This window comes from Mustela erminea, chromosome 8 (genome assembly GCF_009829155.1).
Source record: "Mustela erminea isolate mMusErm1 chromosome 8, mMusErm1.Pri, whole genome shotgun sequence".
Lineage (NCBI taxonomy): Eukaryota > Metazoa > Chordata > Mammalia > Carnivora > Mustelidae > Mustela > Mustela erminea.
The window spans coordinates 19,895,009-19,922,410 of record NC_045621.1 but is presented as its reverse complement, the minus strand read 5'-3'; the positions used below and the strand labels follow the sequence as shown (position 1 = coordinate 19,922,410).

The 27,402-nt window shown below is 34.6% G+C and overlaps 1 long non-coding RNA gene across 2 annotated transcripts; it reads right to left on the bottom strand.

The window, feature by feature from the left end:
* Positions 1-3,793: 3,793 nt before the first annotated feature.
* On the bottom strand, positions 3,794-20,191 carry LOC116597253. 2 transcript variants are annotated; one of them, XR_004288525.1, is made up of 3 exons: positions 20,023-20,191; positions 19,243-19,368; positions 3,794-3,866 (listed from the first exon to the last, which is right to left on the bottom strand). It is a non-coding gene; the product is annotated as an uncharacterized LOC116597253 (long non-coding RNA). The 2 variants fall into 2 exon arrangements; XR_004288524.1 differs by lacking the exon at positions 3,794-3,866 and adding an exon at positions 6,962-7,042.
* Between the last annotated feature and the right edge of the window lie 7,211 nt (positions 20,192-27,402).

Sequence of the window (27,402 nt, the reverse complement as noted above, 5' to 3'; positions counted from 1 at the left end):
ACAGTCTCTTCCAGAAAACAGAATTAGAAGAAATACTGCCCAAGTCAGTCTTCAAAGCCGAAAGGTGAAATACTCAGAATAGTCTATACAATGTTTAGGGAGAAAAAGTCAGAGGACTGATGTTATGCAATATCAAAACTTACTATAAAACCATAATAATTGAGGCAAAGTTATATTGGTGAAACAACAGACAAATAGTCCAATAAAACAGAGTAGAGAGCCAAGAAATAGACCCACAGAAATATGGTTTCCTGATCTTTGATGAAAGAGCAAAGGCAGTACAATGGAGGAGAAATAATCTTTTCAACAAATGGTGACAGAAAAAAAAAAAGTCCTAAAAGTTATCATCTAGAATTTCTAATATATCCTAAAATTTGAGAAAAAATTACTTCACCTGGAATTTATGACAGTACTATATGATAGGATGATATATGTTTTTATTTTTTCTATCACTGTAGTGACCTGCAGCCCAGCAAGGTTTAGTAAGCTGTTCAACACTTCTAATCATGTGAGCAACACAGCAGGATTTAAAATATTGGTTAAACATTAAACTATGGTGTTTTCTTTCCAACACTTTATCACTGGCACAGATTTCAAAACACACATATATAACTTGTTCTAATTCTTATGAAAACAAAATTCTAATTTTTCATGATATAGACATATCCATGTCTCTGACTTCAAGATTAAAATTCACTCTGGGTTATTATGAACACTCATGGGAATGTCCTGATGAATTTGTGGAGGAAAAGGATTCCTTCTCTTCCTCACTACTACAGCAATTGGAAGATTATCTTCTACATGTGAAACAAATTTTATTTATTTGATTCTCATATTTGGTAGGAATGTGTGTATTACTTTTCAGTTTGGTATAATTTTGATGATCTTGATACTCATGAAATTCATCTAAATTTGAATTAAATTTTTCCTCACTTACTATCATATTTATTTAGACACTGCAGTAGATATTAATTAGCACATTATTATTATAGAGTAAAAGTAAAATGGTCAGACTCAAAATTATAAAATACAAAAATTAGAACAGTTTCAAATGCCACCAGTTGCAAATAAATGTAGATCTCTAATTTCATTGCATCAGCAAAAATTCCCTTTGCTTCCTAAAGTAAGATTTCACAGGCCTGGGGAAAATTAGTTTCTATATAGGGGGGTCACAATTCTTCCTACCACACTCCTATATAAGGTTAGATTTGCTTTGAGCAATTTAATAGTGTTAAGATCATTTCAAGCTGCTTCTTTCAGTTATGAAGGATTGGAAAAAATATTCATTAAATTAAGATACAAGCACATGACCTAGAATAGCAATCTTTCACTCATAATAAAGACATCAAAAGAAAAGTAACTCAAGAAAATAAACAAAATATCATATTTAAAATCTACATTAACAATAAAATTGATTTGACACAATATAATCACTTATGTAGAAGACAAATTCTAGGCATACACCCTGAAATCAGAGTGAAAATGAAAAAATTGACAGAGGATGGACAGATTTAGAAATCAAAGAAAAGCTGTCTAATTTCATATTTTTCTGTAGACGTAATAGTGATAAAAATAATCTCTATTAATATAACAGAGATAAAACCTTTCTAGAGATGATTTTTTTAAAAAGATTTTATTTATTTATTTGACACAGAGAGACCCAGCAAGAGAGGGAACACAAGCAGGGGAAGCAGCAGAGAGAGAAGCAGGCTTCCCACTGAGCAGGAAACCCAATGCAGGGCTCGATCCCAGGACCCTCAGATAATGACGTGAGCTGAAGGCAGACACTTAATAACTGAACCACCCAGGTGCCCTCTAAAGATAATTATTAAATAAATAAACAAATGTCTATAAATGTATAAATAAAGAAATTTTGTTGAATCACTTGAGTACATACTGAGGCATAAACATTCTGCTAACAGTTTTGAATTATAGTTATATATATACATTTATACATATACATATAACATACCTATATCTAAAATTTTTTAAAAAATGAAGTTAGAGCTTCCAACTGCCAAAGCTAGAAATATTTGGGTTACAAAATAACAGTGGCATTATAACTCCAAGAATAATATACAAGAATATAAAAAGGACTAAATAAATGCCTTGATTCCATAATGACATACAAAAATATTTAAATGCACAAATGCAAGAAGGGACAAATCTTCCTTATAATACATTACAACGAATATATGTACAGCAAATGAGAGTGTCATGGTCTTAATTGTGTCCCCCTAAAATTTCTATGTTGAAACCTTAACTTCTAGTGTGACTATATTTGGAGATAGTCTTTAGGAAGTAAGTAAGGTTATATGGGGTCATAAAAATGGGGCCCTAACCTGGTCTAATAATAAGGACTGGTGTCCTTATTAGAAGAGGAATAGATGCCAGAGATGTGTCTCTCCATGCTCACACAGAGAAGAGATCATGTGAGGACACAGGAACAAACTGCTGGCACCTAGATCTTGGATTTCTAACTTCCAGAACTGTGAGAAAATGCAATCGTATTTTCTAAGCCACCTGGCCTATGGTATTTTGCTATGGCAGCACAAGCAGACGGAGACAAGGAAATGGAAAGTCACCATGAAAACCAGTACCGTAATCACAGCTGCAGTCAAGATCCACTGATGTCTTCTCCTTTTTTCTTTTCTTTTCTTTTCTTTTTTTTTTTTTAAAGACATCACGCCTAGCATGGAGCCCAATGTGGGGCTGGAAGCGTATATCTACTGAACAACTCCCATTTCTCCCAAGCCCTAACCCTTGCAACCACTATTATACTCTCTCATCTCTGACTTTGACTGATAAGCGGAATCATGAAATTATTTGCTTTTCTGAGACTGGCTTATTTCCCTTAGCATGTCCTGAAGCCAGAGTAACATTCCGTTCCAGCAGCAGCAGCTAATTCGTTTGCTTTTTCTCCCAGACCCTCGTGCCAGCTCATTATGCCTCTTGAAGATGTCAGCATTGATTTTGGTGCTTTCTCCTCAGATGTCTGGTTCTAGCTTAGAGGCTTCCTTTCTCAGTTTCTGAGGCACTGAGAGGAACCAAGCAGCACCTTCTCCTCAGAGATCTGAATCCCAGCTTTCTTCTGTCTCTTATCCAAGCACACTTACATTTTAAAATTAAAACCTCGGGTTGCCTGGGTGGCTCAGTCAGTGGAGCATCTGACTCTTGGTTTTGGTTCAGGTCATGATCTTAGTGTTGTGAGATCAAACCCTGTCTCGGACTCTGCGCTCAGTGGGGAATCTGCTTGAGATTCTCCCCTTCTGCCCCTTCCCTGCTCGCTCTCTCTGTTTCAAATAAACATATAAATCTTAAAAAAAAAAAAAACAACTGCAAACTCTCCCTTCTGTTCCCTCAGACTAACTTCTTTCTGCTAGAAAGAAGTGAAACCATTGTGTTTTCCTTTTGCCTTTTGTTTTCTGATAATGCCCAATTAACCATTCTTTATATTAAATTCTCTCTCTGTTAAAGTAACAGATGTGTTTCAGTATCCTGACTAGACCTTGATTGATCTTTTTCAAAAATTCATTTAAGAGAGACAGAGAGTATGAGTGAAAGCAGAGCAGGGGGAAAGGTCGGAGGGAGAGGGAGAAGCAGACTCCCTGTTTAGCAAAATGGTCAACTAGTTGCTCCATCCCAGGACCCCTGGATAATGACTTGAGCCAAAGGCAGATGCTTAACCCACTGAGCCACTCAGGAGCCCCTATATTCTAATTCTGTGATAACTTAGATAGATTATGGTAACCTAGCCTTGAAAAAATTTGTATACCATTAGTTGTGGGCGCTCTGTAAGATTTTTGCTTCTTTTACTTCAGCTCCTGATCATTAAATGCAATTTATAGACACAAGGGAAATTTTATCTGAAACACAAAGGAAACATCATAAAGCTTCAGTGTTAATTCCTAGCAATAGTTTATGGCTCTTTCTCACAGTCCATTCCATCCAACACATTTGGGAAACAAAATGTCTTTTATAATTTTGGATATTGTAAAATTTGTGCTTTTAAAATTATTTCTCAACTTACCAGGACAATCTCCATTAGGAGAATTTCCTGTAAGAAGGCTCTACAATTGCATTACTCAAAGTTTACCTTATGGTACTTTATGTACATAAAGGTATTTTTCTATCTTCTCCTTCACTCTGAAAAGTACCTAAACTGTGTAACTGAAATGAGGCCCTCATGGTAAATGATTGTCAAGGAATTCCTTTCTATTGTTTGGCAAGTCAGTAACTATTGCAGAGATCAAATAGGATGACCTTTTCTGGGCTCATTTTATTATACAATTTCTATCAAGTGACGATGGTAAATTTTTCAGAGTTTGATCAGTTTAGTCAGGAATTTATAAACATAGTGCATTTAATGAGCCTAAGAGACATCACTTTAGTTTAAAGAATGTGGCCAACAGGTGGATGGCACTGTGGCCAAAACGTGAATGAATGTGACATGGTACTTTTATTTGGTATAGATACAACAGATGCACATAAATCCTCCTTGAATAAAAATCATTATCCATACACGTTTTAAAGCATTTTTACTTACTTTGGTGGGTTCTCAAATTTTCTCCTTTTCTTGAATACAAGTTTAATAAAATAGCTATATTAATTTTCTATAGTTGCTCTAACAGAGTACCATAAATTTAGGGTTTAAAACAATACAACTTTATTATCCCTCAATTCCATAGGATCTCTCTAGCCTAAAATTAAAGTATAGGCTAAGCTGCATTTCCTTTTAGAGATTTTGGAAGAAAAATCCCTTTCCTTGCTTTTTCCATCTTTTATCAGTTGTCCAGATTCCTGGGTTTGTGGCTTTCTTCCTTCCTCTTCAAAATCAGCAACATTAGCTCTCTGACCATAGTAAGGATTCACATCTCCCTCTCTGGGAGGAAAGAATAGACATTAAAAATCCATTGATTTTAAGGAATCATGTGATTCGATTGGAACCTCCCAGATAATCCAGGATAATCCTCCTATTTTAAGGTCTTCATAATCAAATTCCTGTTTGCCATATAAGACAGCATAATCATAAGTTCTAGGATCTAGGATGGACACCTTGGTGGGGGGCATTATTCTGTTTATCAGAATAGTAATCTAATATTTTTTTTTGCAGAAGTGAAAGTATCTATTGTTTAGATTATGAGATCTTATTACTAACTGATCATTAAATAGCTGATTCTATTGTGAGGGAAAATTCCTGCTGCATATGCTCTACTTTTATCATTCATTGATTTCATTAGCTCGTCTATGCTTTTGCCGAAGATCTAACTCTTTTATGTGCCAAGTGCGTACTAGCTGATGGGGTCCTTGTATTCTCTCTCTTTCATTCTCTTTGTTAAATAACATTAAAATTAAAGGTCCTTGAATTTTTTAAAAACGTAGAGGTCCTTTCTATAGTCATAGATTAAGCAAAACATTCATAAGTATCTGAGTTTTAATGTGTTCTAAGTTTCTCATAAGTTTTTTTTATATTGATCTTTCTAACATCTGCTTAATGTAAGAAATTATTTGTTGATCCTTTATATATAAAAGATGAAGAAATGGAGATACTTTACAGTAATTTTTTCCTTTGTTTCATCTCCTCTGCAATCAAATTTAAATCCTTCAGTTTCTGGCATTAGTATGTACATAAATTTTAGAATTTTATACTGTTGAAAACTTCCTACCAATTTCCACAAAAATTTAAAAGAGCCTGAATTATGGGTTGTGGGAGGGATTCCAATATGAACAATCTGCGGGTTATTCTTATTAAAGATAATATAGAAAAAAACACAAACATTGAGATAATATAGAACAAGAGAACTTTAGGAGACCCAAACAGTCATGTTATTAAACTACTTTTAGCTTAAATGGTACCCAAATCATGACTGATAAATAGACATCCATAATTTTCCCTCAGGGAAGCAATAGCTTTTCTTATTAGTTACTTCCTGAATCTCAAGATCCTTGGATTTAAATAAGTTCTAAGATAAATAGCATTGGAAAGTAACCATTCTGAGAAATGGGCAGTTTAAGTTCATTTTCACTTTTGTTGTTTTTCTTAGATTTGGTGGGGGGGGGGAGTGGTCGGAGAGGAATTGAAGGAGAGGTGATGGAGAGAGAAAATCTTCAGCAGGCTCCATGCCCAGCTCAGAGCCCTGTGAGGGCTCACTCTCAGAAGCCTGAGATCATGACCTGAGCCGAAATCAAGAGTCAGGAACTCAACAGGCTGAGAAAACCAGGCACCCCTGTTCTTGGAATTTTTAAGGAGAACAAGTAATTTTCTCCAAGATGTTATTTCATATACATGAACTCATGGCCTGCCTATATATATATATATATATACATATATATATATACATCTTAACTATATGACCTACAGATTAGGTTTGGTCCTTACTTGTTCTGTCTATTGTTTTTTAATCTGTTGCTGAATCATTTTGATAATTTTAGGTAAAAGCAACAGAAACATTTTTCAAATTGGCCCAAATAATAGGGAAAAATACTATCTCACAGAAAAGAATATCAAGAAATAGAGAGGATTTAAGTCAGTTGGCCAGTGGCTCAAAGATCACATCAAATTCCTGATATTTTATAATTAATTTAATTTTTACGCAGCTGGTTAGAACTGCCAATAATTTTTTTACGATATTTTATGTGATATTGGATTTCTGCCTGGGAATGGAATGAAATTAACACTTAAGCTAACCAAATCTCAGATCAGGAGCAGAAATTCAGCTTTTCCAAGACACTTGGGCAATAAGAGTGTGAGTGTGAGTGTGTGTGTGTGTGTATTGGAGGGTACAAGGTGGAGGGAGGTAGAAAAGATAGATTTCTTTTTTTTTTTTTTTTTAAGATTATTTATTTATTTATTTGACAGGGAGAGCACACAGTGAGAGAGGGAACACAAGCAGCGGGAGTGGGAGAGGGAGAAGCAGGCTTCTGGCTGAGCAGGGAGAAGGATCCTAACTCTGGGATCACAACCTGAGCCAAAGGCAGCTGCTTAACAACTGAGCCATCCAGGCACCTGGAAACGATGGATTTCTGAATGATATTCAATGGTCTATTAGGAAGCAGAAAGGGGAGAATGGGTTTTGGGTAGGCAACCATCTAATGCCAACATTTTAACAACAGGAGATTATAAATATTATTCTAGATTTTTAGAGTATTTTGAAAAGTCAAAATTCTGGCAACAAAAGCTCTAATTTCCTGTAAGGAAACAATTGGCCAGGGGTCCAAAACAAAATAATCCATGACCCCTCAAGGCCAGTCATGCTTTCCTGAGTTTATCAAGGTCTGTATCCCTCATGTTTTTACTTTACATGTTTAATTACTTGACTGGCTTTGCAAAGCAAATTTATGACTCATGTTGAACTTCAACTATATTTCATAATATACATTTCTTTAAACTTCCCTTGGATATTTTGTATTCAAACCTAATTCATGTGAGATTTTTCTCTCTAAATGAAAACTCAAGATCCAATAAAGATGCTTATTTAAAAAAATATATTTATTTGTCAGGGAGAGAGAGAGCACAAGTAGGGAGAGCAGCAGGCAGAGCAGACAGAGGGAGAAGCAGGCCCCTCGCTGAAAAAGGAGTCTGATGTTGGATTCAATCCCAGGACCCTGCCATCATAACCTGAGCCAAAGGCAGCTGCTAACTGACTGAGCCACCCAGGCCTCCCACAGTAAAGATGTTTAACCATCATTGTTTTCAGCATTAATGTTGTGAGATTACAACTTTGAAACCTCTGATTTCACATTCCAAAGTCAAACTTACTAAGCACAATAATTTCATGTGAAATTTGTGGTTTTCAGTGTTGATATTTAGACTTTTTTTCTTTTTTTTTTTTAATTAATTTTTTATTTTTTATAAACATATATTTTTATCCCCAGGGGTACAGGTCTGTAAAAGTCTATCACCTCACACCAGTTAGACTTTTTTTCTAAAACATATATCAGCATTTCAATTCTACATACACATCATGTCTTGTTATAAGCTTGTTTTGACTATTTCTAATTTTTGGTTTTTATTCAGCAATAAACTAGAAAATATTTCACATGATTTAAAAATCTGTGTTCCTTACATTATCTGGTTATCTTTTATATCTAAGATAAAGTATAAAAAAGCAAATGATTTAAATGAAGTTAAAAATTATTTGTACCCAACTATGAAGTCTGAAACTTAAAGTATCCTGAAAGATATGTATAGCTTATCAAATGTAAGAGTTTTATATTTATGTGCAATTTTAGGCTCATGGTATACTAATATTACAATATTATAATACTGTTATGTATACCAGTGTTTTTAATCTTATTTTCCTTGAAAACATTTCCCTCTATTAAGTCATCTTTACAATTGACCTTACTTAATCATTAAGTATATTTAGAATCCACTCTGATCAAGACTATGATAGAAAGTTGAAAATAATTTCCATTTTGTAAGTCTAAAAATGTTCACCAAAAAGCACTCAGAAAATAATTTGCAACGGCTTCTTCAGCAACAGTCTTTTAAACAAACTGATTTCACGAAAGGTGATTATTTTTTCCATTTTGTTGAATACTTTGCTTTTCTATGTCCTACAATCAAGTGCAACATCTTGTTCACAAAGAACAAGGACTTGTGATTTGAACAAAATACCATATTTTATAATGAGAACGTTCTGGTGGGAAAAAAAAAAAAACCAGGTCCTAACTCCCCCCAAAACCCATTCAACCAAGACATGATTCAACCCAGTATAAAGTGGGATGTTATGCTTACTCTTGCTAGCTTATTTTATTATTTCCTCAGGAGCGAGAATAGTTATTGTTGGAACGTGGGCATAAAATTATTGTGAGTAGAAGTTAGACTCACAATTGTGTGAAAGTTCTTGAAGCCTCAATCAAAGTGGATATTTCATTAAAAGGTCTTGGGAAAGCAAAGTCCTTGCAGCTTTAAATAGTTCTACTCCCTCTACAAAGCTGCTTTAGGTCTTTCACTCTCTACAGAAATCTATTTTACAAGTAGACCATTTTAATACAGATTCAAGTCACCAAATATTTTCCAGAGAGTATTCACCGAAATAAAAATTCAAGGGGCTGTTAATTTTTGCTTTATAGAATTGCAGGGGGGTTTGTTCAATGGCTGGGTAAGTTTAGGAAACGATGAGTTAAATGAAGTCAGTATTATGAATCCCAAGAGTGGGGAAATTGTATCTATTTTTGTACCTTTCATCACCAGTCCCTTAGAATACGCTCCTCTCTCACATTCATAAGATGTTCCATATTGCTACTGCAAAATGTCTTATCTTTTTGCATTTTAAATCTATACCATTTTTGCCAGGACAGAAAATTCCCAGAAGCACATTTCCTTGGAGATGATAGTTAATATGAAATGGCATGAAAGTGACCAAAGAACTGTGTCTTGACAGTCTGTCCAACTCTAAAATGTAATGACATTACACAAGAAATACTGAAAAGATCTTAAAGTAAATATTTTTACTAGAATGGTGCATTCTTTTAAAAAGTAGTTATGTGAGACAACACTGAATAGCAACAGAAATTTATGTTGAAGTCTGCAGATAGAATAACAATATTATTTTCTCTTTGTGCCTGATATCAACTGAGAACTATTTCAACAAATGAAATTTGCCTTGGGTCTGTGACCACTCTCTGGGCGGTAACACTTCCCTCACATTTGTCCTTTGGGAAATCTCATCCAAAACGATACTGCAAAACAAAAACAATAACAACAAAAAAAGTTAAATTGCGAGCAGAAAACTATGAAAGGAATTTTAACAGGAATTTTAATTTCCATTTAACAGAAAACTATGAAAGGAATTACTATATTGCTTCATACTTACTTGGCCTGTTAGCCCAAACAGAGAAGGATGGGCCTTCGCATCTGCCTGATGAAGAAACACTTGGGTCCTTTACTCCTGTAATTGTTGGGTAGAAGGTGCAGTCAGGTAAAGCTCACCTGCTCGTGAAGCACATAACTGTCAAAGGCTCTGAGCCAGGCAAAACTCATTTTCTTTTCCCAGCCTCAATAAATCAAGGAAAAATTCAAGACAAGGAAAAACTTAATCCTTTAAAAAATAGGTTGGGTGATGGGGGGAAAAGGGCAGAAAACACCTTTTTTTTTTTTTAAATAAAGATTTTCTTTATTTATTTGACAGAGAATGAGAGATAGATCACAAGTAGGCAGAGCAGCAGGCAGAGATAGAGGGGGAAGCAGGCTTCCTGCTGAGCAGAGAGCCTGATGCACGGCTCCATCCCAAGACTCTGAGATCATGACCTGAGCCGAAGGCAGAGGCTTAACCCACTGAGCCACCCAGGCGCCCCCAGAAAATACCTCTCTATAACAGTTCGAAATTTTGTGTTTTCTTTTCAAATACATTGAAATATTTAAATTTTAGTGTCAGGTAGACAACATGGTTGTCACCTATAATTTTGGATATTAATGAAGTTAACATGATCTGTTTGTGGAAAAAATTAAATAGCAAATTCAATTTTGCTTTTTAGCTAAGCCTTTTAGCTAAGATTATTTAACAAATGGGGTGAGGGCTCCCAAATACTTAAAATCTGTGATATACAAAGGTCAAATTGTGCTTTATGTTGGTTTAATAATATTTTACTATAATCAAAATACTGAATAACCCCTGAAACATCTATCTAAAAAAATTGTTTATAGAAAATAACTATCATGAACTCAAATTAGCAGCTGTAGCAAAACCAACAACTACAGAAAGAAGACTACACAGAGAACATGAATTTCTCTAAGTGATAAGTGTATTTTAGTCAAACCGTAAGAAATAGCTTCATACATAAGCAACAAGCAATTTATGTATAATGTAAGAAATGTTATTTTGCTCTTCTTGTGTAAAACATTGTTTAATTTTCTTTGGAAAGTTAAAATTTTGATTGGACAACTGATTCTTTTTGTATTTAAAGAAAAGGACCCCTTGCTGTGCAATGGAAATGTGTTTTAATCACAATAGGCTATGATTTGAACTTTTTAATTTTATGTTAAAAATGCATTGTTTCATACCTGACAAAACGTGTGATTTCATGTAGGTATACAAACTAATATCTTCCATTTATTTTCCTTCAGAACCATATATTTATTTATAGTAATTGGTATAAAATGAACTTAGGACTAGAGACTTAGATACTTTGGATCTGAATCAAGTTTTTCCGCTTTTTTAAGGAGGACTGTATAGGAGTAAAATATGTGACTTCGGACTCAAGTAGATCTAGTGTACTCTAAGTAAATATCATTTTTAATTAATTTGAATTGTACTACAAGGGGCAAATTTTGAAACCTGTAGGATAATTAAAAAAAATCAATTTATTGTTCTTCAACAATTTATGTTAACAAGACTTTTTTTTAAAGAATATTTTATTTATTTATTTGAAAGCAGGGGAAGATAGAGAGGGCACAAACAGGGGAAGCAGCAGGCAGAGGGAGAAGCAGGCTCCCCGCTGAGCAGGGAGCCTGATGCGGAGCTTGATCCCAGGACCCTGGAATCATGACCTGAGCTGAAGGCAGATGCTTAATGACTGAGCCACCCAGGCGCCCCTGTTAACAAGACTTTTACAGCAACAAATGTAAATAAAGCTAGAGATTTTCAGAAAAATATTTTAGTAAAAGATGGAAACTTTCAAAAATTAAAAATTTACTTCAAATTAAATCTTGATGAAAGGAATAAGAAAGATGGATATAGCATATGGTCTGAAATTTCTTATTTTCATGTTCCTTCTAAAGAGGTTGTGATTAACCAAGAACCCACGAAGACTTAATTAATGGTAGTCAGGGTATGGAGTCTTATTGTGTGAACAAATGCCTGGGGGCAGTAGCGGGGGCATGAGGGAAAGGGTAGTGTGGAGGTGGGTTAGTGCACAAACAACTATTTATCTTTGGGTTGTGCAAGTGCAGCTGAGTTTTGCTTTTCTTACATTTGTATATGCATTTTAAAAATGTTCTTAATAATAAATATGAATAACTTTAAGTCAATAGTTTAAATTTTTAATAGTAATTATTTAAATATCCTCCTAAAATCCAATTAAATTTTTGTACTTTGGCAAAAGATTAGAAAGGAAGTGAATGCTTTTTGTGTGTTTAGTTCCCTGGGCTCATGAAATGTAGGTATGTGTTGTTTTGTCTGAGGGTTAGAAAGCTGCACTAAAATGTCCCGCTCTATGTGCTGTCTTTGCTTACATTTGTGGCTAATGGAATGTCTTGGCAAAATTCCTGGTTTTGAAGGTGGAGGGTGGACTTCCCCATGACACCAACACTAATGTTGTAGGTGGCAAGCGTTTTCATACTGTGGACTTTATGTGCCCTTAAACTTCATGCCTCTGATGCGCTTGTACAGTGATATTTTTATGTAGTCTCTGTAACTCTGAAATGTTTGGGTTTTAGTCTACCCAAATTTGTTTTCTTTCTGGCTAGTTTTAAAGACCTTTAGGAGAGTTCCAAAGTACCTTGAGAAATTAATTTCTCCAATGACTTTAAAATGGAATTCATCACCTGATTAACATATATGATTGTTTTCATAGGATAACAAAGAAAAAGCAATATAAGCAATATATAATATCTAAATTTTAAAAAATCAGCCTATTAAATAACAGCTAACAAAATTTGTTTTTGCTAAACAACTAAATCTTCCCAACCATTTTTGGATCCAGAGAAAATAATAATCATGACAATAATAATTTGGCTAAAATTTATTGGGTGCTAAGTATGTACGTATTGGATGCTAATTAATCCAGTTTCATCTGTTCACTCTAATTCTCAAAACAAGCTTAGGGGGTTGAGTACTCTCAAGTTCCCATTGTATAGATGAGGAAAGTGAGGCACAGAGGTTAAATAAATTTGCCTAAAGTCACACAGCTAGGAATTTAAATCCAGACAGTTGGATGCCAGTTTTTATATTTTCATCTTTACATTACAATGACATATAGTGAGAAATGAAATACCATCTTTAGCCTTGCTTTCCCTTTTCCAGTTATTCTAAGCAACTAAACAGCTTGGGCTTGAAAGTGGGATGCTAAGATATCTAATTAAACTGTCACTTTTTTTTTCAAAACTTACTCAAAATCTACTCTTTGATTTTGCATTATAGTCCTGTTTTTTGTGGCATTTTATTAAGCAAGAGTATGACATGTTAAGTAGTATTTCCTGCCAGTTTAAAATTTCTGGAAAAAGAATTCTTCTTAACATTTGTTTGAGAGATAGTATCCATTGTCAGTAGTTTAAATTATAAATGTTAGTGGGAACAAATGTTTGTACTTTTAATATTTTTAAAATTAACCATTAGGGTGCTCAGGTGTTTCAGTCAGTTAAGCATCTGTGTTCGGCTCACGTCATGATCCTGGGGTCCTGGAATCCAGCCCCAGGTTTGGGGTCCCTGCTCAATAGAGATTCTCCTTCTCCTTCTCCCTCTGTATCCCCCCCCTCACTACCCACTTGTGTTCTCACTCTCCCTCAAATAAATTTTTAAAGTCTTAAAAAAATCCTTATAAAAATAAATTAACCATTAAGGCTATCTTTATATTCCAGCAAGATTTTATAAGTGAAGTCGGAGGTTTACAGAATTATTTAAGGAAAACTAGGAATGCCTTGGTCTGTATTTGACACTCAGTATTACAAGTCCTAGAGCTAATTAATTACAGACTCATTTCTGTGAATTTATATTCACATTCTTACATTGTACTTTTAACCACTAACATCATAAAATTAAATAACAAATTCCAAATGACTAATAAGATTAAATTATCTTTTATTTTTATTATTTTTTTTTAAATAAATATGCCCCAAGACCTGAATGTCTGGAACACAGTAGCTGGTCAAAAATCATTTTTGAATAAACAAAAGAAAAAAAATAATTGAATTACTCTTTTCATCCTTTTTATTAAGAAGAATAATCTCCAGATTGGAAATGATCATACAGAAATAATTAAGAGAAAGCTCAAAAGAGAAGAGAAACATGTACGATAACATAGAGCTCTTTCAAGGGAACACAATAAGTGGATTTAGTTCTTAGATGCTAAAATCAATTTTTCTCTAAAGCCTATTTTTCTTACTAATGTACCAACTTCATGAAAAAATTACACTGAAACTTTGAAAATAGGTATTTTTGTACCTCACTTCTCAAATTTTGAATTGAGTTTGAGGTGGAGGTCCAGGAATCCTTATCTTGTCAAAACTTTCCAGTCAGATTTCAGAATCACTTGATGGAGTATCAAGTAGAGGGCTCAAGATTCATTTTGCCCACATGGAAATCATACTAATCCCACATATTTACAGGAATGTTGAAGAATTCTCACTGCTTCACATTTGTCATAAAGTGAATGACTATAGATATTCTATGTTCTGCTATAGTTAATTTAAGAGTTTGAATCAAAAGGTCCAAAGGTCCTCTATTTTGACAGCAATTTCTATTGCTAATAAAAATTAGAGATTCTCAAGTTAAGCCTACTTTTTAGCATCAAATTCCACCTCCATAATACATTTTATCTGTGTTAAATTGTCTCCTTTTCCTAAGTTCTTAGCATTGTCAGGATCTCTCTATGTAGAGATACTTGATGAATGGCATGGTGAGGGACTTTATGGGACATTATTGCCTTGATAAACAAATGGAAAGGCGTGTGAGTTTTAACATTTTATCTTGTCAATTGTTTTTATAGCTGCTGAGGAATAGACATTTAGATACTGTTCTCATGACTTTTAGTAATACAAATTGTGAGAGTTCACGCTTCTAAGAACTAATTTGTCACGAACAATAGCACTTACCATCCATTTACCTCATATTCAATGTTCTATTTTACTTAAAGTGTATTTTACTGTCTACAGCACAAGCTGAGATCTTTTTAAGAAACCTCACATGTATTATTTTAATTTCTTCATGTAGGATTTCTATAAGTGGCATGTCTTATTCCTCTTTAAAAATAAATCATTATAGGAAGAGAAGGAAACGTAAGTAGATTGTAGCATAAGCCCATGACAATCTACATTATCAGTAGGGAAGTGTTCTGGTAATTGGCATTATAGCATAGAAGTATTCACTTTTTCCTTTTGGAATCACAGAACAATAATGATGCTTTGATAAAAGAAAGAAATGTTGATAAATTTGCATAAATATCACTAGAAATATTTTTATTTCTGGCAATCAGATAACAAAGCCATTTTGTGACACCTTTGGTTGTATGACAGACTTTCTGTATTTCTGAAGCAGTTGAGCAAATTAACTTTTTGGTGTTTGTACAAAACAGTGAGATGCCCTTTGAGTTCATTTTGTGTCCTGCTTAGATGCCATTTATGACATTTATTATTTAGGGCTTTTATTAAAAATTTCACATGAACATCATAATAAATTCTATTTCTCAGTATTTCTCATATAGCATTGCACAATATCCTGCTGTGGAATTGCCTTTATTCAACACCATCATATAAAAATAAATGGAATAAAATTAAATACAATTTACTAAGTGAAAGAAGCCAATCTAAAGAGACTGTATCCTCTACAAATCCAACTGTATGACATTCTAGAAAATGCAAAACTATGGAGACAGTAAAATGACCAGTGGTTGCTGGGGCCTGGGAGCGGTGGGGTGGGGGGCGTAGGGATGAACAGGTGAAGCACAGATAATTTTTAGGGCCGAGAAAATGTATGATGTTATAATTGTACATATGTGTCTCTATACATTTGTCCAAACCCATAGGATTACAACACCAAGAATGAACCCTAATGTAAGTAATAGCAAAAACAATGAATTAGCTTGTTCCTCTACTCATAAAGAAAATAAAGTAGAAGCAAAGATACTATTCAGTTCGATAGATTGGAGTTATAACCAAGTCAGATACTTATGTTAAATTTTGATACAAATTTTCTGTATAAAAATAAAAGGTAGTTCTTAAACTATTATTCCTTCAAATGATTTTGAAAAATTCAACCACAACCTCCTCCTTAAAACTGAAGTTACACTGGGGCGCCTGGGTGGCTCAGTGGGTTAAAACCTCTGCCTTCGGCTCAGGTCATGATCCCGGGGTCTTGGGATTGAGCCCTGTGTCAGGCTCTTTGCTCAGCAGGGAGCCTGCTTCCCTCTCTCTTTCTGCCTGCTGCTCTGCCTACTTGTGATCTCTGTCTGTCAAATAAGTAAATTCTAAAAAAACAAAAACCAAAAAACAAAAAGCCCAAAACCAAAAAGTTACACTAATGGCAACAATTCAGAATAGATGCTATGAATAGGATAGATCATTTAGTCATATTAATGCAGCATGCAAGAATAGAGGATAAGGGTCCATATTTTTGTGGGGCTGCCAGTTGTAGTGACACACATACTCAGTTGCAGCATCATCGGGGCAGAGTATATTCCTGGGAGCAAGCCACCCTGAACCACACACCTGGAGTTGCCACCATCTTTGCCTACTAGACTCTCAACTTGATAGACGCACTCCTGAATATATGCCCATAACCTCAAGGTTGTTCAAGAATGACCCTTTGGTTATTGATTATGTAGATAGATACACCTGGGAGGTGACATGGTTTGAAGACTCTGACCAGTAAGAATGCTCTGCGTTGGATGGTGAGTAAAAAAATCTATCCTGATCCTCTTTCTTGGACATTTTGATTTTAGAGGAGGAGCAGAAGTAAGAACTGCGTGTAAGCATGAGTTATTTATGAGACACTGGCCTCATTAGAGTGGGGAGCAAGAGAAAGCTGGCTTCTAATGGGATGATGAGACACCAGGTCTCCAGCATTTCTTTTTGTTCATCCAAGTTGTCATTGTCTCTTGAATGTTACATCTGGTCTTCCAGATCTCCACAGGCTAAGACAGGTTCCTCAATTTCTCTAATTTCTGGCATACAGTTAATAAATCTCTATCTGGTGGCCCTGACATGCCTTGCTCCCTATAAAGTGAAAGATTCTAATGCAATAATAGAAATGAAAGAAATAAATGAATGCTGTACTGTGATAGCATATATTCCGACAGCCGGGCAACATTATGCCATACTTATAATTAACATTAAGCCCTATGGTGCTTCTAATGTACACAGTAAGCAATGATTGTATGTTTTTGCCAAAATTATATGAGCAGTTGTTGTTAGCTGAAACATCAGCCCTCTTTATGACAGAAGATAGTTGTTTAAACCGAGTTACGAAGGAAACTATCTAGGAAATCTTAAGAAACGCTTTTATTATCTATGCCATGTTAGAATAGTTATTATTTGAATTAAAATATGTTATTTAAATCTTCTTCTTGGAAATTTAAACAAACTCAAGGTAGACAGATAAGTCATTTTCTCCATTGGTTCTGATTAACTGAAGGTTAAAAACTTTTGCAAACCTTCAGTATATTTGCAGTTAAAATTTCATGTCACTGTAAGAATTGATGCAAAGTGATTTTGAAAGTAACTGTGACTTCTGGTTAAAATTTTTAGGACTAACATTCCAACCCACACAGGCAATTTAGTAACAAGAGTACTAAAAGAAAAGTCTCATCTGGGGGCACCTGGGTGGCTTAGCCATTGAGTATCTGCCTTCGGCTCAGGTCATGGTCCCAGGGTCCTGGGATCAAGCCCTACATCGGGCTCCCTGCTCAAGGGGAAGCCTGCTTCTCCCTCTCCCAACCCCCCTGCTTGTATTCCCTCTCTCGCTATCTCTCTGTCAAATAAATAAATAAAATCTTTAAAAAGAAAAAAAAAAGAAAGAAAAGTCTCATCTGAATCATATATATTTGGCTATTCTCAGTGATCCAGTATGCCGTTTCTATAGCTCATATTAGTTAGCAGAATGCCTGAGCTCTATTCAAGTTCATAAATGTGGGCTCGCTGGTATGCATTTTTTTTGTCCCTTTCCCTTCTTACCTATACCATATGCTCCCATACCATCTCCTTTCCTAGAAAATGCTTTTTAAAGATTCTACTCAATTATGCAGATACTTTTGGTCCTTGGGACAAAATTGACAACTTTCTTTGGTACCACAGATCAACTTGACCTCTAGTAGAATCTAGATCTATTCTTAATAAAAGATGATAGCCATTTTAATTTAATTTATTTTGTTTATAAATTAAACTTCTGGAATACAGCACTCTACTATTTTTAGATAGAACTGGCTAATTCAGGTCCTATGAAAATATGCTTTTCCTACTTTCTACCACTCTGTGGATTTCAAAGCATTTTGAAAATATAACTAATTCACAAACTCAGATCTGTTGCACATATGTTATATTGGGAAAACAACAATAACAATAAGAGCCCTACAAATATATAAGGATTGGATATATGCTGGCATTTTCACTATAAATTCAAGAAATTCACACAAAAATAGAGAAGGTTAAAAAAATGCATGAAACCAACAAAAAAGCTCATAAAGTGTTACTGCCAGATTTTTTTTTTTTTTGAGTTCATTCTTTGTTCTTTTCAGTCCTGAATGTATGGACTAATATACTTCGAGAGATTAAAATCATGGAAATATTATGCATACCTAGAGTCCTGTTTTACTGTTTGTAGATTTCTTTTTATTAAACCAAGTCATTTTCAAATATTTACTCAATAAAAAATAGTGTCTCACATATAAAGAACATTTACCAGGGGAAATTTATATTTGCTCCAATAATATTTTAATATGTTGCTACTTTCTTTCAAATATTTGCAAAGGTGAAGTGCATTCTTGAGCTATATGTTCTCAGCTCTTCTTTTTGGATTCTGTCCAGCAGTTATTAAAATTTGGAACTTGATATCAAACAATATATTGCTTTATTGTACCTACAGATTGCTGTTTTGTGTATTGAAATTTTACTTATATAAGAATTGGGGGGCGCCTGGGTGGCTCAGTGGGTTAAGCCGCTGCCTTTGGCTCAGGTCATGATCTCAGGGTCCTGGGATCAAGTCCCTCATCGGGCTCTCTGCTCAGCAGGGAGCCTGCCTCCTCCTCTCTCTCTCTGCCTGCCTCTCTGCCTACTTGTGATCTCTCTCTGTCAAATAAATAAATAAAATCTTTAAAAAAAAAAAAGAATTGGAAAAAATTCCTTTAAATATTCAAAATATTTATTCTGAAATGCTGCCAACTCTCAAGGTCTGAAATCTATTCCATCTTCAATCAGAGGTAAAATACTAACCTTTCTTTTATAATTAATCAAATTGTCTACTTTTTTCTGAAAAATTTGTGATTAGAGAGAAATTAAAGATCTTCATAAACTGGAAATATTATCAAAGGCATATTCTCTGGAGCACCCAGTTACATTATGATAGTTAGTTAAATAGAAAATTAACTTACGTAAACATTTTTCAAAGCATCATGTTTAACTTGTGACATGAGCAGTAATGGCTATGTATCAAGGCTGTTATCATTCTCTTCTGTGACAGTCTTGAAAATGAGCATTTTGGTCTCTGTAGATCTATCCTGCAAAACATTTTCAATAAATAATCATTCCTCATTTCATGTCACCAACTCTATAAAAAATAGATTGAGCATATTAATAGTAAACGATTTCAGTGGCACAGAGAAATAAAAGGTGGTAAAAATCACTCTATGGAAACATGCTTAGAGGGGGTGCCTGGGTGGCTCAGTGGGTGAAGCATCTGCCTTAGGCTCAGGTCATGATCTCAGGGTCCCTGCATTGGGCTCTCTGCTCAGTGGGGAGCCTGCTTCCCCTCCTTTCTCTCTGCTTGCCTCTCTGCCTACTTGTGATCTCAAACTCTGTCAAATAAATAAATAAAATATTTAAAAAAGAAACACACTTAGAAAAAAGTATATTCTACTTAATACTAAGATGTTCAAATATTTTTTATCATTTCTTCAAAATTCCTCTTAAGTAAAAATCTGACTGAAATTTTATTTTCTAAAAAAAAAATTACTTATTTATTTTTAAAAGAGAGAGAAAGAGCATGGGGAGAGGAGCAGAGAGGGAATCTCCAGCAGATCCCCACATCGCTGAGCAAGGAGCCCGAGGCAGGCCACTTCTCACGACCGTGAGATCACGACCTGACCCAAATCAAGAGTTGAGGAGGCTCGACTGACTGAACCCCCCCAAAATTTCATTTTTAAAGGTAGTACCTTGATATAATGTTGTAGAAGACTTGGGGGCCAGGTGAAAGCACCTGAGATCTAATATCAACTTCACCGCTCCTCATCTCTGAGCCTGGGGTGGCTTACTATACATCTTGAAGCTTTGGTTTGCTTGTTTATAACATGGAGATAATAATAGCTACCTTGCAGGGGTGTTGTGAGGATTAGAGATAATATACATAACTGACCAGTACTTGTCTCATCAGTACATTGTACTTCAAGCAGTTTAACTGAAAAAGTGGTTGACAGCTGAAGTTAAGCAGCAAAATCAATTTTCTCTCTACACATCATACAACTCCTCAGTGAGTTTCTCAAGTGTGACTGCAGTTCATACCTTCACCTGTATTGCATGTCTAACAAATAATTCTGATACCAGCCTGAATTCTTTGGAATGACATTTATTAGAACAGTTGCTGCCTTGCTGGGCTTCCATGGAGAACATTTTATATTAAGCCAAGTACAGTATTAACATTCTTTGCACATACTTTTTTTTGCTATAATATGGAGACACAAAGGGAGAACAATGTGAAAGACAGGTTTATGTGATTGAATGACAGTACATTGACTGTGACTTTTCTAATTAGTCAAGGAAGGCTTTCAGTAATTAGATTTTGTTCTTTAGTTAATCAACTTTAGGACCCAAAAGCAAGTATGAAATTATTATCTACCTTTTAGGAATCTATTTACTTCTTTCAAAATCATTGAAGAGGCAATATAATAAAATAATAATAGTAGTAAATATTTGGCTTAGTACTTTTAATCGATTCTAGACCTTGAAAGGTTTTGATCCTTAAAATGGATTCAAAATGCATAGCTTATATATAATTGGTATAGAATGCTTCTTATACAAAATATCTAGTCTATTCTAACATAATGGAAAGTATCACAGAATTATTCTAAATCAATTTCAGCATTCCACTGGCTTTTTTCCAGATTTCATGCACACTTTCAATATAAACTTGAACACTTAATGTTTCTTATGTGAGGCACAGATTTTTATAATAGCTAATCTATAGGTTAGTCATGAGTAGTAAATGAACAGGACATGTCAGTCTCCCTGGAAAAATGTAGGTTCCTCTTAAAATGTTAATTTCCTCCAGCGTATGTTAACAACAGGAATATCTTTTTCTGATTAGCCTATGTTAAATTTAAGAAGTTTCATGGAACTGCATGATAAAGAAACAAGGGCAATATCATACACACTGAAAATTGCACAGATTACTCTTTTGTACATTGAGAACAACTATAAAGAAATTCAAAGTTAAAAAAAATTTTTTTATCTTATCTCATGAGGGCTTAATCAGTACCCCATAAGGCATGAATGACAGTAATTTTTCTCCTCAGTAATATGTAGGAAAAAATATTTAGTTTCATTTGAAATAGAATCACTAATTACCCATGTATGTGATATTATCTTATTTAAAATATCAATCCCTTCTCCTTTTGAGGAAGAAAAATTTCCCTGAATAGTCCATATTGTTTTGTAGGAGAGGAAGTATTGATTTTCTTTTTCTTAGTTCATACTGCTTTTGTAGAAACAGTAAGCTGGATAAGTTTGTATGCTCAAAGAACTAAGTTTCTCTTGTGTGGACTAATCCAAAGTCTACCCTGGGATAGTTAGCAGATTGAAGCTATATTCTGTAATGTGAATTTTAGAGTATTAGAAGTGATGGTTTGATTTCCATATGCTCAGTTCCTGTGTGTGTCTTAAAACTAGCTCTGAATTTATTTGGTGAAAATTGGTGTATTTCCTCTTCTCAATCTCCAACACTATTTTTAAAAAAGGCTCAAAGATGTCAGTAACTACCCAAGTTTGTACAGTAAACAGGGTATTCAAATTACAAATCTCTCCCTTCATATACAAAGCTCTTTTCAAAATATTAGGCAATATATTTATAGGTGATTTTTGTTCACATATGTATATTTTGCCTGGAAACATTTCCTGGGCTACTGCTTATTAGCTCTGTGATTTATGAGCCTTCTGAGCTCCAGTGTAGAAATAGTAGAGATAGTAAGTATAGTAAGTAGATAAGTAGAGTATGTGTAAGTATAGTAAACACATACACACACATACTGTATATATAGAGAGTAGTATAGTTTAGTATACTGTATGTGTCTCTGTATATATATATATATATATATATATATATATAGTACAGTATACTATAAGTATATATAGTAAGTAGATATATAAGTATAGTAAGTAAGATAAGTAGAGATAATAATTTAAAATAGCCTCACAGGCTGTTATGAGGCATGTGTATCTGGGGGCTGTGGAATCTGTCAAATAAATAACATCATTCCATCCCTAGTACGGAGTAGATACTTCAAAAATGTGACTTTCTCCTCCTTCACTCTTCTAGTCTAAAAAGTTTTATTTAACTCTTGAAATTAGGCTATTAAATCAAAATATTTCTAGAGGTTATCATTATTGCAGTTATATATGTTCTCATTGTTAATTTTTTTAAAAAGAGAAAAAAAGGGCATTTCATTTCACAAGTGATTATAAAAGATCCCCTAACTTATTTTATCAACTTCTTAGTTATTTCTTTTACAATATAAAAGTACTTTATTCTATCCACAAATTTTGTTAAATTACATTACATAATCATTATGCTACCACCTTTAAGTGTATAGGAACTCAACCCTCTTCTGGTAATTATATTTAAACAAAAATAGAAACTTGGAAAGAAAATACCGCAAAATATATTTTCATTAAAAGTTTTGTTAATACATGAAAATCTCTTTATGGAATACATGCAAATGGAGAAGTCAGCTTAAGAGACAGGTTGAGAGGGCACCTGGATGTCTCAGTTGGTTAAGCGTCTGCCTTTGGATGAAGTGATGATGCCAGGGTCCTGGGATTGAGCTCCATGTTGGGCTCTCCAGTAGGAGTCTGCTTCTCCCTCTCACCTCTCACTCTCCCTCTGTGCTCTCTCTTTCTCAAATAAATAAAGAAAATCTTAGAGAGAGAGAGAGAGAGGTCGCCAGAAACAGTATGGCAAAAATTCTAGAAACTCATTAGGCCTAATTGTTCACTCCTCTATACTTTACCTCCATGCCCTTTGCAGTTTTTCTCACTGATGTAGTTGAGTGTTTCCTCACCCCTCTCTTATAAATTTGATTATGTACTCTGCTCTCGTCACTAAAATGGATGGAAATGACAATGTGTTAGTTCCAAGCCTAAACCTTAAACACATTCCTGCTCGTCCTGCGTGCCTCTACCATTGACTTGATGAAAATACAGACCAGCTGCTCACTGGTTGAAACAGGATGAGAAACATTTGTAGCACGGTAATACCAGCCTACCCAAAGACCTTCAGTGAGGAGCAACCAGAGTGCAGGACACAGAACCACCTTGCCAAACATACCCTGAATCAATGGCACCTCAGTTGACCCACAGATATAAAAGCAAAAGAACAAAACAAAACAAAACAAAACAAATTATTTAAGCCATACCAGAAAGGTTACATTGGAAAAGGGAATGAAGAGAAAGAAATTCTGTGGGCTTTCTCTTTTCCTACCCTCTTGCCTATGGCTCATATCCATGAAGCCAGCTGGGAAGAAAGCACAGAGAAAGCCATCCAGAAGGCTCAACTTCCCTCATGACAGAGCATGGTACAGACAGGCAAGGAAACAATACAGGAAGTGGTGGGGAGTAGCAGATAGCTCATCAAGAATGAGCAACATAATAGATTAGTGAAAGGAATCAGGAAATAGTGTTGGGCTTTGATTTAAACTTGTAAGAAATTTCCTTCATGTTTCCTCCTTATGTCTTTCTTATTCATTCATTCGTTCATTCATTCATTCATTTTTTTGTTACTGAAAACATTTGCAAGTTAGTAAGCTTCCATCTCATGCTACAGGACAGCCTTTGCTTGAGCAGTGGAGACTTTGATTTGTTTAACATACGTATATGAGCAATATATATACATTAAGATATTATTCAGTTAATAAACATTGCAACATTTATTGCAACTTATAGTGACATATATATACATGCCATAGATAGATAGATAGATATTTAAAAATCTATTACTCCTGGCTAGACAATATAACATACATTTAATGTTTAAATCATGAAACTTGTTTTTAGAGAATAAGATCCTATGATTTGAGGGGAAATTATATTTATAAGAGTAGAAAAACCAAACAGCTATTATTTTACCAAAATGCTGCAAGAAATGAGTTAGTATACTGTGAAGTCATATAGGGGTTTGAAGAGTACCATGGATCTTTGTTTTATAAAAAGTCTACAAGAACTATTCAAATTTTGATAGCTTTGTTTTTGTTTCTTAACAAAATATGTTAAACAAAAAATAGTTAACAAAAAAACGATAGCTTTGTTTCTTTTTCTTAAATATCGTTCTCATTTTCAGCTGAACTGGCCTTGCAAAACTGCATGGAATGTGACCATGCTTAGGCCATTCATCTCTCACTGTCAATTATTTATATATTTTTAAAGATTTTATTTATTTATTCGAAAGAGAAAAAGGAGGAGTGAACACAGGGGAGAGGCAGAGAGAGAGGGAGAGGAAGAGAATCTCAAGCAGACTCCACAATGACCTTGGAGTCCAACCCAAGCCTGATCCCATGACCCTGAGATCCTGACCTAAGCTCAAACTAAGAGTCAGATGCTTAACCAACTGAACCACTCAAATACTGTTAATTATTAAATGTGGTGCAGCACTGGGCCAGAAGGCATAGCATCACTATCTTCAACTCTGAGCATTTCAAAGCTCAGTTTTTCCTAGCAATTCATTTGAAGACTTTGTTTCTCTTGAGTCACAGTTGTCATCTGACCTATTTTCTGGGCATGTTGCCCACTTGGTTTCATGCTTGCATACTCATTTTAACTAAAGGTCTGTTTTGGTTTTGGAAGCTGGAACTCATGATTTTTACATCTATAATCACTGCATGGTGGTTTAATGTTAAGTCTTTGAAAAAAAATTACACAAGTGAAATATCTATAAATTTGAATAGTTTACTATTAACCAGAGCATTATTTTCAAATTTTAAGCTACTGTAAACAAAACTTAAATAATTATTGAAATTAACTCTTTTGAATTTAAACTGAAATGATTAAAAATTCAAAAAAGTAAATGATATGATGATGTTAATATAATAAACATTGTAGAGAACATAAAAATATTTTACACAATCTGAAATATCATGTAATTCAGACTGGCTTGCAATTACTATGAATGTAAATTTCATATCACCCAGTGGTACTTAATAACAATGTTTTTTAAAAAATTAAATTTATTTATTTTCAGCATTACAGTATTCATTATTTTTTTTACCACACCCAGTGCTCCATGCAATCCGTGCCCTCTATAATACCCACCACCTGGTACCCCAACCTCCCACCCCCCCCGCCACTTCAAACCCCTCAGATTGTTTTTCAGAGTTCATAGTCTCTCATGATTCACCTCCCCTTCCAATTTACCCCAACTCCCTTCTCCTCTCTAACTCCCCTTGTCCTCCATGCTATTTGTTATGCTCCACAAATAAGTGAAACCATATGATAATTGACTCTCTCTGCTTGACTTATTTCACTCAGCATAATCTCTTCCAGTCCTGTCCATGTTGCTACAAAAGTTGGGTATTCATCCTTTCTGATGGAGGCATAATACTCCATAGTGTATATGGACCACATCTTCCTTATCCATTCGTCCGTTGAAGGGCATCTTGGTTCTTTCCATAGTTTGGCGACCATGGCCATTGCTGCTATAAATATTTGGGTACAGATGGCCCTTCTTTTCACGACATCTGTATCTTTGGGGTAAATACCCAGGAGTGCAATGGCAGGGTCATAGGGAAGTTCTATTTTTAATTTCTTGAGGAATCTCCACACTGTTCTCCAAAGAGGCTGCACCAACTTGCATTCCCACCAACAGTGTAAGAGGGTTCCCCTTTCTCCACATCCCCTCCAACACATGTTGTTTCCTGTCTTGTTAATTTTGGCTATTCTAACTGGTGTAAGGTGATATCTCAATGTGGTTTTAATTTGAACCATAAGATACCTGGGAATAAACCTAACCAAAGAGGTAAAGGATCTGTACTTGAGGAACTACAGAACACTCATGAAAGAAATTGAAGAAGACACAAAAAGATGGAAGACCATTCCATGCTCTTGGATCAGAAGAATAAACATTATTAAAATGTTTATACTGCCTAGAGCAATCTATACTTTTAATGCCATTCTGATAAAAATTCCACCAGTATTCTTCAAAGAGCTGGAGCAAATAATCCAGAAATTTGTATGGAATCAGAAGAGACCCTGAATCGCTAAGGAAATATTGAAAAACAAAAATAAAACTGGGGGCATCACGTTACCTGATTCCAAGCTTTATTACAAAGCTGTGGTCACCAAGACAGCATGGTACTGGCATAAAAACAGACACATAGACCTGTGGAACAGAGTAGAGAGCGCAGATATGGACCCTCAATTCTATGGTCAAATAATCTTCGACAAAACAGGAAAAAATATACAGTGGGAAAAAAACAGTCTCTTCAATAAATGGTGCTGGGAAAATTGGACAGCTATATGTAGAAGAATGAAACTCGACCATTCTCTTACACCATACACAAAGATAAACTCAAAATGGATAAAAGACCTCAACGTGAGACAGGAATCCATCAGAATCCTAGAGGAGAACATAGGCAGTAATCTCTTCAATAACAATGATTTTTTAAAAAATTCATCTTCTTTTATAGACATTGGAATCTTTACATTAGCTTTTCTTTTGGTCAGATATGTCCTGTTTATGAAGTACACGTACTTTATAGTTTATGATGAACAGATACTTATTAGTTTAAAATTCAGTATTATTTGACTTTGAATAAAGCAAATTTTCTTGGGCTTTAAGTCAGGATCCATTTCTCAGTACCACCAGATAAGCTGTCTCAGTTCCTATGTAAAATAAGTGAAATATAAATAACTATGTCATTGTCTTACATGATTGTAGAGATGTCATGCTGGAGTAAAATAAAAGAAAACCTAAGAACCTTGAACATCCTAAGGTAAAAAAAAAAAAAGTCACAGAATGACACAAATTACTCTCTAGAGTGAGTTCAAGGGAATTCAGAGGCACATGATATAAACAGTTTCTTCAAGGTATCTCTAACATTACTATATATAACAGGTGAAATATTGAATAAAAGTAAAGAAAAAAATGGCCTATCATTCTTGCAGTATTTCAAAGCTCATGTACCAATTTGTTTGTTTGTTTTACTTCAATGAAAAATCACTAGTATGCAAATAAATATTTAATTTTTTTGAAATGTTGTCATGTCTCAGGATCATATCCAGAATTTCTTTTTCTTCTTCATATTTATGACTTCCTTCTTAAGATAAACACTTCT